Source organism: Antechinus flavipes, chromosome 4 (assembly GCF_016432865.1).
Source record: "Antechinus flavipes isolate AdamAnt ecotype Samford, QLD, Australia chromosome 4, AdamAnt_v2, whole genome shotgun sequence".
NCBI lineage: Eukaryota > Metazoa > Chordata > Mammalia > Dasyuromorphia > Dasyuridae > Antechinus > Antechinus flavipes.
Window position 1 is genome coordinate 123,028,498 of NC_067401.1, and position 19,001 is coordinate 123,047,498.

Here is a 19,001-nt window from a genome sequence, read left to right on the forward strand (position 1 = left end):
AAGATAATATACAAAAGGAAGATGAAAGTGGAATTCAGGGAACCAGGAAATACTTACCGTTGGGAACATGATGTTTGTAGAGTTGAAACCAAGCAGAGCTGATGAAAAATGACAAGTGTTTCTTTTTGAAGACTTACCCAGGCTAGAAATGCAATAGTTACTCATGGCTTTCTCAACCCCACTCCATCCCCAATCCCAATCCCATGGCTCATCCTGTTAATGCTGAACTAACTGCAGGCAACAACCACCTTTGGGAGGTAGGTACTATTATTATCCCCACTTGACTTTATCTCTACCCATCTGACTTTAACCTAAGTTCACTGCAGTTCAGAAATCCCAGACTCTAATGATTTTCTGAGCTCAGCCTCCCTCTGCATGTTCTGCAGATGTGTCACTACACCTGAACTATAATTTTTTAAAAAATAGTTCATTCCAACACTATGCAAATTATCCTCAAAAAGTGAGAAAGAAAGTATTCCACTAGCCTCCTTTTCTAAGACAAATAATCCTAATATCTAAACTAGGGAGGACAAAGCAAACTCATAAACTAGTATGATTAATGAATATTAGTTTAAAATTTAAATAAAATCCTGAATACAGTAATTAATCCAAGAAATTATTCATTATGACCCAGTTGGATTTATATTATGGAGGTAAGAATGGTTTGACAGGAGGGAAATCAACACAAATAATTGTATATATTGGGCAGCTGAGTAGGTAAATGATAGAATGATGGCTTTCTGGTCATGAAGACCTGAATTCAAATCTAGCGTCAGAACTGTGTATATATGTGCATGTATATTCACATGTATATACATAAAATATTTATCCAAAACCACATGATTATCACAATAGATGCAGAAAAAACTTTTTATAAAGTACAATACTTATTTATACAGAAAGAAAACCTATAAACTGTGGCATAAAGGGACTTTTAATATCATAAAAGTGCCTAAAACCCAAAGCATCATATGTAATGGATATTTTTCAAACTTTCCCAATAAATTCAGGAGTAAATCAAGAATACCCACTCTTTTTTTTATTATTTAATAAAGTTCTAAAAATTATAACAAGATTAAAAAAAGAAATTAAACTTAAAGATAAGCAAATAGGAACTAAAACTATTCCTAATGGCCTGTAACAGCACCGTGGGTAGGATGCTGAACTGGAGAAAGGAAAATCAATCCAAATTAAAATGCAGCTTCAGATACAAACAGTGTGATCTGGGCAAATCTTTTATCCCCTCTTAGCCTGTTTCCTCATTTGTAAAGTGAGGACAATAATAGCACCAATCTCCCAAGGTAGTTGTGAGAATCAAATGAGAAAATTGTATAGCACATAGCACATGTCTGGCATATAGTCAGGATGATATAAATGTCAGTTACTATTATTATTGTTGTTATTGTTATTATTTACATAATGATTTATTTACAAAATCCTAGCAATCAGCAAAAATAAGATTACAGTTTTAATTAATTGATAAAATACAAAATAAATCCACAAAAGTCAATGGTATTTCTATATAATAACAAAATTCAAGAGAAAATAAAATAGAGACCCCATTCAAAATAACTACAAAATCCATGAAATATTTGGAGATCAATATGCTAAAATATACAAAATACTTATATAAATTCAATTACAAAGTATTCTTTAAAGAAATAAAGAACAATTTAAATAACTGGATGAATATTTAGTACTAATTCTAAGCTCGTGCCAATATAATAAAAATAGGAGTACTATCAAAGTTAATTTACAGTTTTCATGCTATGCCAGATTTTCAAAGGTGTATTTTATAGCAGAGATGTTAAACACATAGCTTGTAGTCACATGCAACCCATAATACTCAAGAACAGTCTGAAATATATTAAGATATAATTGAGAAATACTTAACAAATTAAATAAAGATATAATAAAACATAGATAATACTTTTAAAACTAAGACAAGTATACAGCCTGCAGGGATGTTCATGTATGACTTAGTGGCCCTAGTTTCTATTTTAATTTGATTTTACTGCTTTACAGAATTAGATAAAATAATAATAATGTTCATTTGGAGAAACAAAAGTTATGGAATTTAAAATGAAATAATGTAAAATGATAAAAAAAATTAAGTGGGGGGGTAGAACTTCTAAACATTACAAAGCAATAACAACAAAACAAATTGGTATTGGTTAAAAAAGAAGGGTAGATCAATAACCCAAAGTATAGGAGAATAAGATAAAGAAGAATCAAAAGCAATGGAACTTAATGACAGTGTTTGATAAGCCAGAAAACATAAATTATGTAAGATAAAACTCCTTATTTAATTAAAAATGCTTGGAAAACTGGAAAGCAATCTGGCAGAAATTAGGCTTAAACTAATATCACATAGTAAGACAGCTAGATAGTGCAGTAGATAGAACATGGGCTTGGAAGCAGGAAGACCTAAATTCTAAATTGGTTTCTAACATTTATTAGTTGTGTGACCCTGTTTTCCTCAGTTTCCTCATCTATAAAATGAGCTGGAGAAGGAAATGACAAGCTACTCTAGTATCTTTGCCAAGAAAACTTCAAATGGGGTCACAAAGAACAGAACATGATTGAAATGAGTGAGCAACTACAACAAAAATATCTCATGGCATGTTTCACAATAAATTTAAAATTGATACATGACTTTAGTATTAAAGAAAATACTCATTAAAAACCTTTAGAAGAGGCATATCATATTATATCTTTGGCAGCTATGTTGATAACAGTAATAATGACTAGCATTTGTATAGTGCCTTCTATTGCCAGGTGATTTGTAAGTATCTCATTTGATCCTCACAAAAACCCTGGAAGGTAGATATTAATGTTAAATAATGGTAGATGCTCCCCATTGTACAGACCAGGAAACAGAGTTAAGTAGAGGTTAAGTGATTTGACCAGAGTCACTGCCTAGTGTGTGAGGCCATATTTGAACTCTTTTTGATTCCAGACCCAGCATTTTTATCATTCAAGAGATAAGAAAGATAACTTTGATTACATGAAACAGAAAAGTTTCTTCATCAACAAAATTTAATGCCTTGGAAAAGAAGAGAAGCGATCAGAGGGGGAAAAATATTTGTAACAAATTTCTAAGATATTGTCCAATATATAGACAACTGACAACTGCTCTAGAAGGATATATAACTATTCCTATATGTAAGTATAACTATATGTATGTGTGTGTGTATATATATACACATGTATTTGTCATATATATATATATATAAAATTAAAAGTTGTTAGATAAATGGTTGCAAATCTCAAAAGAATTGCATACTTCAATATTGCTGTTGTTTGTTCTTCATTCTCAAGAGGACAATAACTTTAGGAAGTGATACCCTGACATAAAGTTGAGTAGAATTTAAGTGAGGAAAGGCTGTGGAAAAACACTAACTTCACTTTCCCCTCCAGAGCCAATGGATCCAGTGGCCAGATATATGGGCAACACCTGTACAGTGATTCAAATTAAATTCCTTATTTAATTTGGAAAGAAGGAAGGAAGGAAGGAAGGAAGGAAGGAAGAGAAGGAAGGAGGGAAGGGAGGAAGGAAGGAGAGAAGAAGGGAGGGAAGGAGAGAAGGAAGGAAGAAAGGAAGGAAGGAGAGAAGGAAAGAAGGAGGGAAGAATGAAAGGAAGGAAGGAAAGAAAGAAAGAATGGAAGGAGGAAAGAAAGAAAGGAGGGAGGGGAGGGAAGAGAGGAAATTGCTCAAATGATAAGTTCCAGGTGTTCCCAGTGAGCAGCTCTACTCTATGAAATTGTTGTTTCTCCCTTGTTTCTCCAAGACAACTATGATATCAAGGAGGTGATGCCATGACATGCAAGCGAGTTGGACTGAAGTGAGGAAGAGTGTGCAAAGTCAGCAGCCCTTCTCCAGAGAAGGTTCTGGTTCTAGAAGTCCAATAGCCAAATATAGATCAGGACAATTAGAGATGGCCCTGGATTCAGCGGGAGACCATAGTTTAATAATTAAATGAAAGAATACACCAAATCACTAATAAGAGAAATGGAAACCAAAATAATTCTAAGGATAACTCCACATCTGGCAAACTGGCAAACAAAAAATGGGAATAGTCAATATCAGAGGAATTGAAGGAAAATAAGCACATTAGCCCATTGTTGATGGAGCTCAGAATCAGTAATTGCTTTAAAAGCAATTTGGAATTTTACAAATAAAGTGACTAGAATGCCCATACCCTTTGATTTAGAGATTTTACTACTTGTCAAAAAAGGTGACCATTAATAAAAAAAAATGTTTATAACGGTACTTTTTATAGGTAGTAAAGAACTGGAAACAAAGTAGTTGCCCTTCAGTGAGGATTAGCTAAACTGATTGTGGTACATGAATATAATGGAATATTACTGTTCTGGAAGAAACAATGAATGTGATGAATACAGAGAAGCATGGAAAAACTTCCCCCAAGAATGAAGCAGAGCCAAGAAAACAATTTACACAGTGTCTAGAGTAAAGTAAACAGAAAGAACAATAACAATGACCAATCAACCAAAAAGTGAACATTGCAGAATTACAGAGAACAAACAGGGCCCCAAAGAGATTTGAGGAGTCACCTCCCTAATTCCTTTGCAGTAGCAAACGTTCCATGAATATGGAACATTACATATGTTTTTGTATATTTTTGATGTATTGCTTAATTTTGCTAATTTTTTTCTCTTCTTTCTCTTTTATCCATTTAAAAAAAATTTCTTTGCCATATGTATTTGTTCCCATCAAGGGATAAGGGTAGGGATACTAGGAGAAACTGAGGCAATGTCAAAACAAAAGCTATCCAAAAAAATTTTTTTAAGAAAAAGATTCAGAGTTATCCTCATTGTCCTGAATTACTTCATTTAGAAATTGCCACAAAGCATGAAGCTGCTCTGCCTTCTGAAATGAAGCTTTGTTTCCTCATTATTATGTGAGGGCAGCAAAGCAATTGTGGCCTTGAGTCTACTGGTTATTTCTTTGCTTATCTTTTATTATTAATTAGTTTGAATCTGCCCTGCCTGGAATATGCAATTCCCATGCTAATAAGAAAAAAATATATATCTATATACCCCAAATCTCCAATTTCATTTGTTTTAGATACATATATCTATCTGTATATCTGTCTGTACACAATTGCCTTGAACCTGAAAAGTTGGGTCTGGATTTAACATCTACTTTTAAGTGTGAATAATGGAAACGAGTACAAACAGGTAGATACATGGCTGTAGAATCCTAAAACCACAGGATTAAAGGGATCTTGAAGTCTATGTGGTTCAACTCATATAGGTATAGGCATTTAGATGGCCCAGTGGATAGAGCACCGTATCTTCTTCAATCAGAAAGACCCAAGTTTTAATTTAATTTCAGACACTGTGACCTTGGACTAGTCACTTAACTTCTGTCTGCTTCAGTTTCCCCATTTGTAAAATGGGGGTGATAATAAAATGTCACCTACCTCCCAGAGTTGTTGGGAGGATCAAATGAGAAATTTGTACAATGCTTTGCAAACCTTAAAGCACTAAAGAAATGTGAACTATTATTATTATTTTTTTTAATTATCAAATTCCATCTACAACATTCCTGGCATCCAATAACCATTTGATATCCTTCAATGATGTAGAACTCACCACCACTTCTTGGTGGTCACGCCAAGGGGTTGGTCACACCACTTCTGAATCCTAATTTTTTAAAAGATTAAGCCCAATCTGCTTCTGCAACATTTTCCCATTGTTCCTGAAACCCTGAGTCAAACAGGGCAAGGTTAATCCATGTTTCATAAAATGGCTCTTCAAATACTTGATTTCAGTTGTCATATTCCTCTGAAATCTTCTTCTTCAGACTCAATATCCCCATTATGGTGTGTAACAGTAGAAAGAATATGGGTGCTAGTCAGAAGACTTGGGTTCAAATGCTGCCTTTAGTGTAAATAAAGAAAAAATGCTTGATCTTCTTCTGCCTCAAGTCCCTCGTCTGCAAAATGAAGGGATTGGATTCTGGAGAGAAATTTGGAATTATGCCCCAAGGACTATCAAATTATATGTAATGTTTGACCTAGCAATACCACTACTTGGTATGGATCCCAAAGAGATCAAAGAAATGGGGAAAGTATCTATTTGTACAAAAACATAGCATCCCTTTTTGTGTTGGCCAAGAATTGGAAATCTAGGGGATGTCCATCAATTGGTCAATGATTAAACACATTGTAGCATATATATGATTGTAAAGGAATATAATTGTGCTATCAGAAATAACAAGCAAAATGATTTCAGAAAAATCTAAAAGACCTATGAACTGATACAAAGTGAAATGAGCAGAACCAGGAGAACACTGTACACAGTAACAGCAACATTGTACAATAATCAACAGTGAACAACTTAACTATTCTCAAAAATACAATGAGCTAACACAATTACAAAAACATTAATGATGAAAAATGCTATATAAATCCAGAGAAAGAACTGATGATGTCTGAATGCAGATTGAAGCATACTAATTTTCCATTTTTTGTTCTTTTTTTTGGTCTGTGTTTTCTTTTATGACATGACTAATATGGAAGCATATTTTGCATGACTGTACATGTAAAAGCTATATCAAATTGTTTAGTGCTTCAGGTGGAAGGAAGCAGATAATATGGAACCAAAAATTTTTGTAAATGGTCAAAACTGTTTTTGTTTTTTACATGAAGCTAAGGAAAATTGTTTTTATATGCAATTGGGAAAAATAGATTATTTTAAAAATTAAGAAGTTGGACCAAATGATCTCTGAGGTCCCTTCCAGTTCTTGAATTGTGATTCTATGATTTCCTTCAGTTAATTCATAGGAAAAAAAAAGTTGTGAATTAGTATACTGGTATCATCACCAAAAAGGTATATGCTGTAAACTTTCTTTTTAATTGCCATCTGTCTCAGGAGGCTAAAATGGGCCAGTGCACTCCAGAGCCAATTCTGAATTTGTTTCTATGTAGCATTTGCAATTAAATCACTGACTCAGAAGATAAAACAATTGGAGAACTGAGTTCATAATTACCTATTAATTCTCCCCCACCTCACCCCCAGAATAGAATTTTCACCACTTTCAAAGATTTCCAGGACATTTTTTTTCTTTCCCCCTTTCCACAATCCTTCCCACTATATTTCTTTCTCATTTGGAGTCATTTCCTTGTGTTCCTTGTATAAGACTTATTAGCAGAATAACAACCCATCTTCACCTTGATCACAGTTTTGTTTAGCTTTCTCATTTTAAGGTTTTCAGGACATCTGGGAGATATGAAATTGACAGTTCAGGGAGAGCAAAGCTGCTGGTTTGCCTGTTTAGAGAACACGATCAAAATATTCTAAGCATATGGCACTGGCTTAGAGGTCAAGGACTAAACTTGGACAAATCCCTTCTCTCTAGATCTTATTTTCCTCTTCTGGAAAATGAATAGATTTAGAGTTGGAAGAGACATTAATCTGGGGATTTAGTCTGCAGGTTTCCAACCTATAGCTAATAGTGATAATTCCTGTCCTACCTATATCCTAAGATAATTATGAAGATCATAATTGACAGAGAAAATATCAAAGCAATATGAGACTGTGCAACAGTATATGAAATGAGAATTATGAATTTTTTTAAATGGGTGGAAGTCTTATCTGGGGCTAAAATAAAAGGAAATATTTACCTATTATTCCTTGGGAAATGCTTCTGATTATAAATAGTTCAAGTCTCTCCCCTGAACTCCAGTCCCACATCACTAAGTGCCTAATGAACATGTCAAACTAGATGTCTAGAAGACATCTCAAACTTAACATGTCCAAAATAGAATTCATTATCTTTTCCCATAAACCCATCCCTCTGTCCAACTTCCCTATGTCTGCTCAAAACAGTAACATTCTTCCAATCTTCCTAGTTTGTAGCCTCAGCAATTTCCTCAGCTCCTCACTCTCTCTCACTCCATCTATTCAATCAGATGCTAAATCCTATTTCTACCTCCACCATATTCTTCATATCTGATCCCTTGTTTCTATACACTTATTCACTGAGGCTCCCAGCCCCTCCTTCCTGAATTATTGCAATAGCATCTCAATTGGTCTCCCTGGCTCAAATTTCTCCATCTTCCACACAGTAGCCAAAATGAGTTTTTTTATGTACAGATCCTAGCCATGTAATTCTCCTACTCAGTAAACTCTATTGGAACCCATTTTCCTTTAGGATAAAATATAAAATACTCTTTTTGATTTTTAAAGTCCTTCAAAATTTAGCCATCCCCTAACCTATTTTTTCCAGTCTCATTATATATTGTTTTCCTTTCTCTACTCTGTGAAACAGCAAAACTAGCCTTATTCCAGTTTCATAAATGTTGTCAGCCATCTCTGTGCCTCTTCACTGGTTGTTCCTGGTGCCTAGAATGCATACTTCTCTTCTCTGTCTCATAGAATATCTTAACTTCTTCCAAAAGCAGTTTAAATACCACCTTTTATAGAAGCTTTTCATGATGACTTCTGCTAGCCTTCTCTCCTGTCTACCTGTATTTATTTCATATTCATTCTGTGTATATACAAACATATATATATAAATATACAACCCTCTGTTGTCCATCTCCAAAAGAATGTATGTTCCTTGAGTAAAAGGGTTGTTTCACTGTTGTTTTTATATCCCCCACATAGTACGCACTTAACTGATTATTGATTAGCAAGTTTTTCTTTAATTCCAAAATAAGCTTTAAAAAGAAGAGATAAATCAGATTGCTTGTCTTCTCAAGGAAGGAAGAGAAGAGGGAGAGAGAAAATTTGAAATTCAGAATTATTTTAAAAATGGATGTTGAAAAGTTATTTTTACATGTTATTAGGAGGGAGCTTTTTTTTTTTTTTTTTTTTTTTAAGTCAGCACTCGATTTTTCTTAAAGATTTATTCAGGCATCTGAACAAGTTTCAAATTTAGTGACCTAGTGACCCCTTCTGGAAGTCTTGGGAAGAATCCACATTCTAAGACAGCTGTGTTGTGATGTCAATAATACCTCTATGGATCATAAGTTCATAGATCTAAAACAGGAAATCACCTCATTTTACAGATGAGGAAACTGAGGTCCTCTAGGGACTGGCTGCAAAGGTTAGCTTGACTTAGGTTTGAATCTAAATTTTAATCTACCCTGCTTAAAAATAAACCACTGGACATTTTTCAGTTGTCTACCAGGTTAGTTGATCAATAGGCATTTATTAAGTACCTACTATGTCCTAGGTATTGTGCAAGGCTTTGGAAACAAAAAGAAAGGTAAACAAAAATTCTGGCTTTAAAGGAGCTCTCAGCCGGGAGACACAAGGTGCAAACAATTATGTATGAACAAACCATATACAAGACGAATTGGAACTATCCATCAGAGGGAAGACAGGGCAATTAAGTGGGATTGTGACAGATTTCCTGTGGTAGGTTGGATTTTAGATGAGAGTAAAGGAAACAAGGAAAACCAGGAGGTAGAGTTGAGAAGGATAATATTCCAAGCAGAGGGTGAAAGGATCAGGCAGAGAAAATGCTCATGAGTTGGTATGTCTTGTTCAAGGAACAGCAAGTAGAATCATGGCCCTGGATTGAAAGGTATGGGGATACCTACTCTGGATTACTGTAGTAAGCAATTAATCAATCAAGTAATATTTACTAAGATTTACTAAGTACTTTTGCCTAGTACATAGGAAGAATCTAAAGAATTGAAGAAATGGTCTATTTTTCCTCAAGGAGTTTTGTTGTAATTAGGAAGACATCGATCCATTATTCATTCATTCACTAAATGTTTACCAAATAACTGTTAAGAATTAATATGACATAAAAAATGAGAGATTTTGAATCAGAATACCTGGATTTGAATCCTAACTATGACACTTAATGACCTTTGGGAAAATTATTTAATCTCCCTAAAACCTTTTCTTTACTGACAAAGACCTCATACCCCATCAGTGAGTTAGGAGGATGTCCACCCCAAGACTTCCCTCTGGCAGAATGGATAGAAGTGAACAATTTATTCCAAGAGCCAGCTGAAGCAGGTTCTGGAGCACTTAGAATTTGGTCAGACAACGAAGATGCTAAGATGATCCCACTGTATCTCGGACCACTGCCAGTCATCTTGACTTTTGTCTCACCACTGAACTTTGGTGACTCTGGAAAAGAGAGCTAGGCTGACGACTTTGTACAATTCTGCCTCACTTAAATACAGTCATGTACAGGTCAATATATCATCCATTACATGATGGCATTGGTCCTCTTCAAAAACAAAGGATAAAGAATAAAAACATAATGTGAGTTGTTCACTCAGACATTATTGGAGTGGAAGATTTGCATTGAAATGGAGAATGTAGGTGTTCTGCTACACTGCATTTTCCCCGGCTCTCTGCTTTTTTAATTCTTTAAATTTTTTTTTATAGAAGATCATACTTTAGGTAGGAGAAGGAAAGGGGATATATTTGGAAATGAGATTGGGGTAAAAAAAAACCCAAAAAATTTCTGTAAAAGTTTTAATAAAAGATAATTAGGTCCAGACTGTAGAGGCTAAAGAGGTGAATTGGAGTCATTTGCCTAATAAATTTTATTTACACATTGCCTTGAGGTTTATCAAGCACTTTCTCTCATTTGGTCCTCACAACAACCCTGGGAAGGGTTACAGGTATTATAATCAGCATTTTACAAATGAAGCCAAAGAGTAATAGAGAGATGATTTGCCCAGAATTATTATAGTAGGTGTATGGTGGCAAGTCCAAAGTCAGGTCTTTTTGACTCACAATCCATCACTCTAAAATTTCTCCATGATGAACATACCTCACACAAATAAAATCCTAGATCCAAGGGAGGCAACATGGTATAGTAGAAAGAATACTAGTTCTGGAGTCACAAGACCTGGGTTCAAATCTATTCTTCTCACACTTCCTATGTGACCTGAGTTGATCATTTTATAATTTTCTGAGTCTAAATTATCTCTCAGATCCCTTTCAATTCTAGAGCTACAGATTCTTTCACATATAGCACAATTAGTAGAGAAGTAGGTAGGATATCCTTAGGAAAATGGGATTTTAAAAAAACATTGGGCCAAGAAATGTGTAGTGGGGAACATCTAAAGTTAGGAAGTGAGATGAGGATGGGAATTACTGCGAGATCCCAGTTAGATGTAGTCAGAGTTGAGGAGAACCAACATAACTTTTCTTGATATTTTCACTGCTAGTCATTCTTCTCCTAATTATCTTGCATTTATTTTTTATATAATTAGGACTGTTATAACAAAACAGGAGTTCCCAAAAATCATTTTGACATGCAAAATCAAGCAGTAAAATGAAGCTGAAGGGTTGAACATTCAAAAACTTTAGTTACACACACACAAAAAGAAATCTAATGAAAATAATAACACAGTTTTATATATGTTAAATGGTTAAGAAACACACAAATCCTATAATAGATGGTGGCAGTGTCCAAAATTTGCCCAGGGATGGCAAAGTTGATTTGTTGAGGGTAAGTTGGCAGTCTCAAGTGCCAAAACTCTTCCATGGTAAAAGTTGGAGACTGGAGAAGGAACAGCCTACAGCTGCTCCTACTGCACTAAAATATTACACAATAAATATGATGCTTTATCTTGAAAAAGACCTAAAGTTTGCTGATAGAAATGGTCATTGGAAGGGTTGCAGTTTTTAAAAAGTAATGTCATTTCCCCTCTTCTCTCACTGTTTGTCAGGGACAAAATCGAGCATAAACACACATAAAATTCATGTTCAAATTTCCCCCTAACATATTGTATTGGAACCCATTTGTGTTTTCAAAACAATCATTATAGTAAAACTAATTACACTTACATGTCATTTCACATGATAGAGTGTAAATTCCTTGAAGGAAGAAATAATTTCTTAAGTCTTAATACACCCACATTCTGGTATATCACATATTGTCTAATTGTTCATCTAAATGTCAATTGAAAATGAGACCTAAGAGAAGGGGTTTCAAGGAGCTACCTGAGCATAACATTGAATCTGGATAAATCATGTCTAATGTTCCAGGGTCATTAATGGTAAATGAATACTGCAAAAAAGAAAAAACATGATGGTTTTAAAAAATCATTAGTACCACTCAAAAAGAATATTTGTATAGAATGGAAAAGGTAAAAACTAAAATAGAATTCCTGTTTAAGGAGCAGAAAAGGATGTGATAAAGAACTTAAACTTCCCTTAAAATAGAGAGATGTTACCTTTTATTCAGACAGTAAGGAAAGTGAAGAGCATGAGTTGAGGTATGGAAAAAGGAAGTTAAGGAAACTCAGTCTCACCAGGCATGATATAAAACTCTTCTAGGAAGAGCTTGGATGGAAGAAGTGACAGAAGCTTTAGGAGAGTGAAGGTGAGTAGTATTTAAAGAAACGACCAAGAGGGTAATAAAAAAATTGCTCCGTTGCAATAGCCAGTTGACATTAAGTGGCATTCATTTGTAGAATGTTCATCATGGAGAAATCTCAGTGATGAATTGGGAGTTAAAAAGACTTGGCTTTGGACTTGCTGCCTATACCTGCAATATAATTTTTGGCAAATTTCTTTTCTTTTTTTTTTTTAATTTTTATTTAATAATTACTTTATATTGACACTCGTTTCTGTTCCGATTTTTTTCCCCTCCCTCCCTCCACCCCCTCCCCTAGATGGCAAGCAGTCCTTTATATGTTGGATATGTTGCAGTATATCCTAGATGCAATATATGTTTGGCAAATTTATTTTCCAGCAACAATGGGATCCAGAAAAAGGAATAGAGAACAGAGTCAATTCTAACTGCAAGGACAGTTCTAACTTGGCAAGGGACAGTTTTCCTATTCTGGAAATCAGAATATCTTGATGTAAATTAAAAGGTTAAGATATAGGAATCCTCCAGAAATTGGAAACTAAGTAGATGACCATCAATTGGAGAATGGCTGAATAAATTGTGGTATATGAATATTATGGAATATTATTGTTCTGTAAGAAACAATCAGCAGGGGGATTTCAAAAAGGCTTGGAGAGACTTACATGAACTGATGCTCAATGAAATGAGCAGGACCAGAAGATCTTTATATACTTCAACAACAATACTATATGATGATCAGTTCTGGTGGACATGGCCCTCTTCAGCAATGAGATGAACTAAATCAGTTCCAATAGAGCAGTAATGAACTGAACCAGCTACACCCAGGGAAAGATCTCTGGGAGATGACTCTGAACCACTACATAGAATTCCCAATCCCTTTATTTATATCCACTTGCATTTTTTATTTCCTTCATAGGCTAATTATATACTATTTCAAAGTCCGATTTTTTTTGTACAGGCAAATAACTGTTTGGACAAGTATACATATATTATATTTAACTTATACTTTAACATATTTAACATATATTGGTCAACCTGCCATCTGGGGGAAGGAGTGGGGGGAAAGAGGATAAAAGTTGGAACAAAAGGTTTTGCAATTATCAATGCTGAAAAATTACCCATGTATATATCTTGTAAATAAAAAGCTATAATAAAAAAAATTTAAGTTATTGTTTTGCAAAAAATGTTCTCCTGCACTTTGCTATACTTTGCATTAGTTCATGCAGGATTTTCCAGATTTCCTGGAAATTTTTTTTCATTTATTATGAAGCAGTAATATTCTATTACATTAATAAACTATAATTTTTTCAACTTTCAAAAAAAAGATATAGGAGGCCTCAATGTTAGTGAGGAAGGGGTGACAGCAGGTCAGGCTGGAGGGGGTGAGATGGGAGAAGTTTAAAAAGTGGTTAGAGGTAGGAAGCAACAAGTGCGAGGTTTCAAAATAAAGTGCCAAGAGATGATGAAGTCCAGGGTGTGGCAGTAGTGATCAGTGGCTGATAGGCTTCAAAATAAAATGCCAAGAGATGATGAAGTCCAGGGTGTGGCAGTAGTGATCAGTGGCTGATAAGAAATAAAGATACACATCAGTTGAGCTGATGAAGACAAGTCACTATGAAATCAGCTTTTCAGGCAGAGCATCAACATGACTGTTAAAGCCACTTCCTAGAGGTTTGACTTTGGACAAAACATTTAACCTTACTGGGTTAAAATTCCAAATTAAGTTTCCAAATTTGTAAAATGGAGAGGTTGAATAAGAACCTCTGAGGTCCTTTCTAATTCCAGATTATGAGTCTAGATACCTACAAGCCTTGGAGGCAGCTAAGTTGCTTTGTGAATAGGGCTTCAGACACTAGCTGTGTGATGGTGAGCAAGTTACTTAACTTCTGTCAAAAACTTGGCAAACCAATCCAGTATCTTTGCCAAAAACAAAAAAACACAAGTGAAAACATTGGCATTTATTTCACAAAGAGTTAGACACAATTGAACAGCAACATCTCAAAATCACCTGGACTTCAGTAGCTGCACAAAATGACCTGTGAGGTCCTTCCTAGCTCCAGATCCGTAAGCCTTTTTGAGGTCCCTTCCAACTCTGACATTCTATGTTTCTGTAACAAAGAGGAAGTAGAAAATGAAATCTTTTAATTACAAACTGACTTCTTGTAACACATCCCACTTTGAGGACACCCTTTCTACCTATTTATCATACTCAGTTTTTTTTATCTCAGTATGAATAAAACATAATTAGTAAAAAATAAGCCTGCATTTAGAAAAAAATAGTAGTATAACAGGCAAATAATTACCTCTCCTTGGAACTATCCATATCATTATTCATCTTCATAGCACAGATAATTGAGAGTTGTTGATATTTCTGTCTCAGAGAGAATCATTTTAGAGGCTCCCCAAAGAAAAGAATGACTAAATTTAAAGTAGATCAGAGAGATTGATTCTTGGGTTACAAAAAGTGTTGGGCCAGAGCCCCCAAACCCACAAGCCATTCTATAAACCATAGGCATCTGTCTTGAAAAACTGCAGGTGCAGCAGAGATATGACCTGCCTTTTCAGCATTCCTGGGAGGTCAGTATAGCAGATATTAATATCATCCTTATTTTCCAGTTTGAGAAATAGTCACAAAGAAACCAAAAATGACTTTCCTCAAATCAAATAGTAAGTTGTTGACAGAACCAGGACTAGAACCATGAAGATTGGCTCCTTTAAAAAAAATCAATCCTGCCAAGTTCTCTATGAGGCATCATCTGCTTTTTAGTCAAAGTCTAGGAAAAATTAAACTTGAGGCATCATCTGCTTTTTAGTCAAAGTCTAGGAAAAATTAAACTTGAAGAAATGAATAGAACCATAATTAAGGGACCTGGCAAGGAAACCCAACTCCCTGAGAGAACAGCTTGTGCCTCTTTCTTTTCTTCTAGAGCAGTTGCATGATTTTTTTTCTTCCTTTTGCCCAAAACTGTGTTGCTTTAAAATCAAAACTTCATGAAAAGGAAACTAAAGTTGCTCTGGATATACAGATAAACATTCTAGGATCAAAGGACTTAAAACTAAAAGGAATCTCAAAGATCACTTAATCTAGAGGAATTTTGTCTTTTTATATGTGTCACGGACCTTTTTAGTAGTTTATAAATAGATAGTTTATAAATGCATAGATCACTTATCAGAAGAGCATTTTTTAACTATATAAAATACATGAGGTTATTAAAAATGTGGTGTTTTTTTTTTTTAAGATCACAAGTTTAAAGTTAAAAACTTAAATCTAGTTCCTTCCTTTTAAAGATGAGGAAATGGAAACCTAGGGAAATAAAATTAGTTGCTCAAATCTGATTGTTGCTCTTCTGGATTCTTAGGTTTTTCTTTAAAGTCTACTGATTCCCAGTTCTCCATCTCTTCTCCAATACTAATGGGTGTTGTTTAGTTATAAGAGACTACATACATGAGCCCTGGATTTGAATTAAGAATGACAGACCAAGACCCAGTGCTTCTTATTACCATATGATTTTGTGCAAATTTGAACCTTCCTGGGTTTTGATGCATCTTAGAGCTTTCCAGTCTTTTTATCGACCCTACAGCTAAGATTTCTCTTATGTGTCCTTTCCCCCAAAAGAGTTTGAGCTCCTTCATCAAGAATTATTTCCTTTTTTTCTCCTTATATTCCACAGAACTTGGTATAGTACTTGTCACACAGTAAGCATTTAATAAATACTTTTTTTTTCATTCATTCATTGGGCCTTAAGTTTTTTAATCTATAAATTGAGAAAATTAAATCTCTAAGGTCCCTTTCAGCTCTAAATTTAATGATACCATTATCATCAACATTATTCTAAGTCTATTTCCTAGGGAGTTGTCAGTTCTTTAATATGAAAGAGCACCATATGAGTAAGAGTGGGAATGAGAAGAACAAAGGGTGAAAGAAGCTACATGGAGTGAGAAGAATATTTCTGACCAGTAATTAAGATGGGTGAAAGAGAACTAGTTTATGAATGAGTATGGCATTACAAAGGGCAGCTGGGTGGTACCATAATGCACAGAATGCCAGGTCTGGAGTCAAAAAGACTCACCTTCCTCAGTTCAAAACTGGCTGCAGACACTTACTGGCTGTGTGACCCTGGATGAGTTACTTATTTCTGTTTACCTCAGTTTCCTCATCTGTAAAATAAAGTAGAGAAGGAAGTGATGAGTCACTCCAATATCTTTGCTAAGATAAACCCAAATAGCGTCAGGAAAAGTTGTATATGACTGAACAAGAAAATGGCATTACAAACTTTAAGGGGCTGAGTAAAAGGGTCAGAAAAAGATAAAGTAAGGATTATTTTATAAAAGAGAACTTATGGTAACTTAAAGATATATCTGCAAATAAGCTAGATAGGCTTACAGGCTAGTATCCTCACATAACAATACATAATAATAACTAATGTTAACTATTATATATTAATGTTATTAATATTAACTAAAGTTAATAGCACTTTAAGATTTGCACAGCACTCTATCTTTTTGGTCGATGATTTCAATAACCCTGGGAATTAGGTATTAACATGACCCCCATTTTACAGATAAATAACTGAGAAGTGTCTAAAGAAGTATTTGAACTCTCATCGTCTGACTTCAAGTCCCTATTTTATCCACTACATTACCTACCTGGTTCATAGTCCCAGTTAAGCCTTACATGCCCAGGATCTAAGTCAGGGGTCTGCTCGGTCCACTCAGATCTGAGGACTCAAAATTCTGGGGTTTGTTTTTTAACTCAGAAAACATTCCAATATTCAGGAGAAGTCAATGCAGTCCAGAAAGAAAAACAGATAAAAATTTCTAGAGAGAGTTAAAAAAAAAAAAAAAAAACTCAGTCAATAAGGAAGTTCACAGAGTTCTCAGAAGTTCCCCTGCAAAGGCTTAAAAAATTCATTTTAACTCTATTTGCCCAAAGAGCTCACACATGGGTCTCCATGTCCATCTGGGAGCAAAGTTAGCCACTTCTATTCTAGGTTTGCACAACTTCCTTGTGCTCAGCACTCCTACCTGTGAGAATATGAATGTGGGGAGAGGTATTAACTATTCCCCACCATCCACCCAATTCAACCAGTATCCAAGTTCATAGCATATTCTTGAGGAGGTTAGTCAAGGGGGAGGAGGGCAAAGACTAAAGGACAAGCAGAGACAAAGTTTATTTGTTCAAGAAAAGCAAAAGAACCTGTAGACACACATGCCAATGAGATGAATTAAAAAATAAAAGGCCTGCAGAAGTTGGGTCAGAGCAGAAAACTTAGGGTGAGGAGGGCCATGTGTTAAACATCAGTGTTGGACACATTGCTAAGGCACCAGAGAGAGATCTTCTTCTCCCCTGCCTCTCAACACATACACACAAATGCTAGTAACAGGAATGCTGCTCAACTACTTTCTATGGTCCCTACTATCAGACCTGACATCGATCAATCACTGTGGACAGAGGCTGTATGTTGGTGTGTTCATAGCAATGGCTACAACTGCCCCTTCTCCTAGATCACTTTAGCAATAAGTTGATTTTATTTTTAACCCTAACCTGTGCTCAAACAACACGAAATGCATGGAGTCAAAAAAAAAAAAGCCTGGGATTCTTGCTTTTTAAAAAATTTACATAGACCCTGTTTAATTTTTCTCTTAGGTTCTTAGGAACCATAATTCTAGAGACTAACGGGACCTTAGAGATATTATAGTCCAATCTTCTCATCTTACAGATAAGGAAACTGAGGTTCAGATAGATTAAATAATTTGCCCAGAGTACACAAGTAGTAAGTGAGTTCAAATTCTGATTCAGGACATTTAACTAGCTGTGTGATCTGAGCAAGTTACTTAAGCTTTCTTAGCTTCAGTGAACTGAACTGTATAATGAGGATAATAATATTACCTACTTCTCAGGGTTGATGTAAGAATGAAATGAGCTTTTATTTTAAAGCATTTCCAAATATTCATTTAATTTTTTTTTAGCATTTTCAAATCTTAAAGTGCTAGTTATTATTGTTATTATTATTATTTATTTCAATTGCATAATACTAGCATATCTCTCAACTTCTTCCAAAGGCATCATCCACACAAATGCAACCAACAATATGTCAACAAAGAAAGCATTAAATAAATAGCTGAGTCATGAGGATATGTTTAGAGGAACAGATGGATTTATGATAGCAATTAGAGACAAAAGGATTGATGTAAGGAGTTAAGAGGAAGGATGTAATCTATCCTTTAGGAATTTGGATTTATTGACTGATGGAGATTATGTAAGAAAACTGTATGATATATCACTGCAAATTGCAAAAATTTACCTACCAAATACCTAGAAGGATCTAATCAGGTGGCCAGAATTATACAGCAAAAACTCACAGTCCTGTATACACAAACAGCTCAAAATATCCCCCAAAATTACAAATACAGTCTCAAAATATCCTTGAGCAGTTCCTAAACTATGGTCTGGGGAACCCTTGGGGTCCACAAGAAGGAATTAAAGGGGGCAGCCTTCCAGATCAAAACTATTTTCATAATTCTAAGATGTTGATTTCTAATATGATAAATATAGATAGATATAACCCACACAAATACTTTTTGGAATGGGTGGGCTTAATAATTTTTAAATGTAAAGGGGTCCTGAGATCTTGAGAACTGTACTGGAATTGGGGCATTATCACCAATAAAACTG

The 19,001-nt window shown here is 34.8% G+C and overlaps 1 long non-coding RNA gene across 3 annotated transcripts in view; it reads right to left on the reverse strand.

Moving 5' to 3' along the window:
- The window catches only part of LOC127560027 (uncharacterized), a 43,027-nt gene that overhangs the window by 9,020 nt on the left and 15,006 nt on the right, over window positions 1–19,001 (reverse strand). Inside the window, exons 2-5 of one of the 3 annotated variants that reach the window (XR_007953254.1) lie at window positions 16,973–17,143; window positions 16,396–16,483; window positions 14,334–14,433; window positions 13,663–13,888 (exon numbers count right to left, since the gene is read on the reverse strand). This is a non-coding gene — a long non-coding RNA (uncharacterized LOC127560027). Of the gene's footprint in view, window positions 1–13,662; window positions 13,889–14,268; window positions 14,434–16,395; window positions 16,484–16,972; window positions 17,144–19,001 lie in introns of those variants that run through there. The other 2 variants (XR_007953253.1, XR_007953252.1) reach the window with 2 other exon arrangements.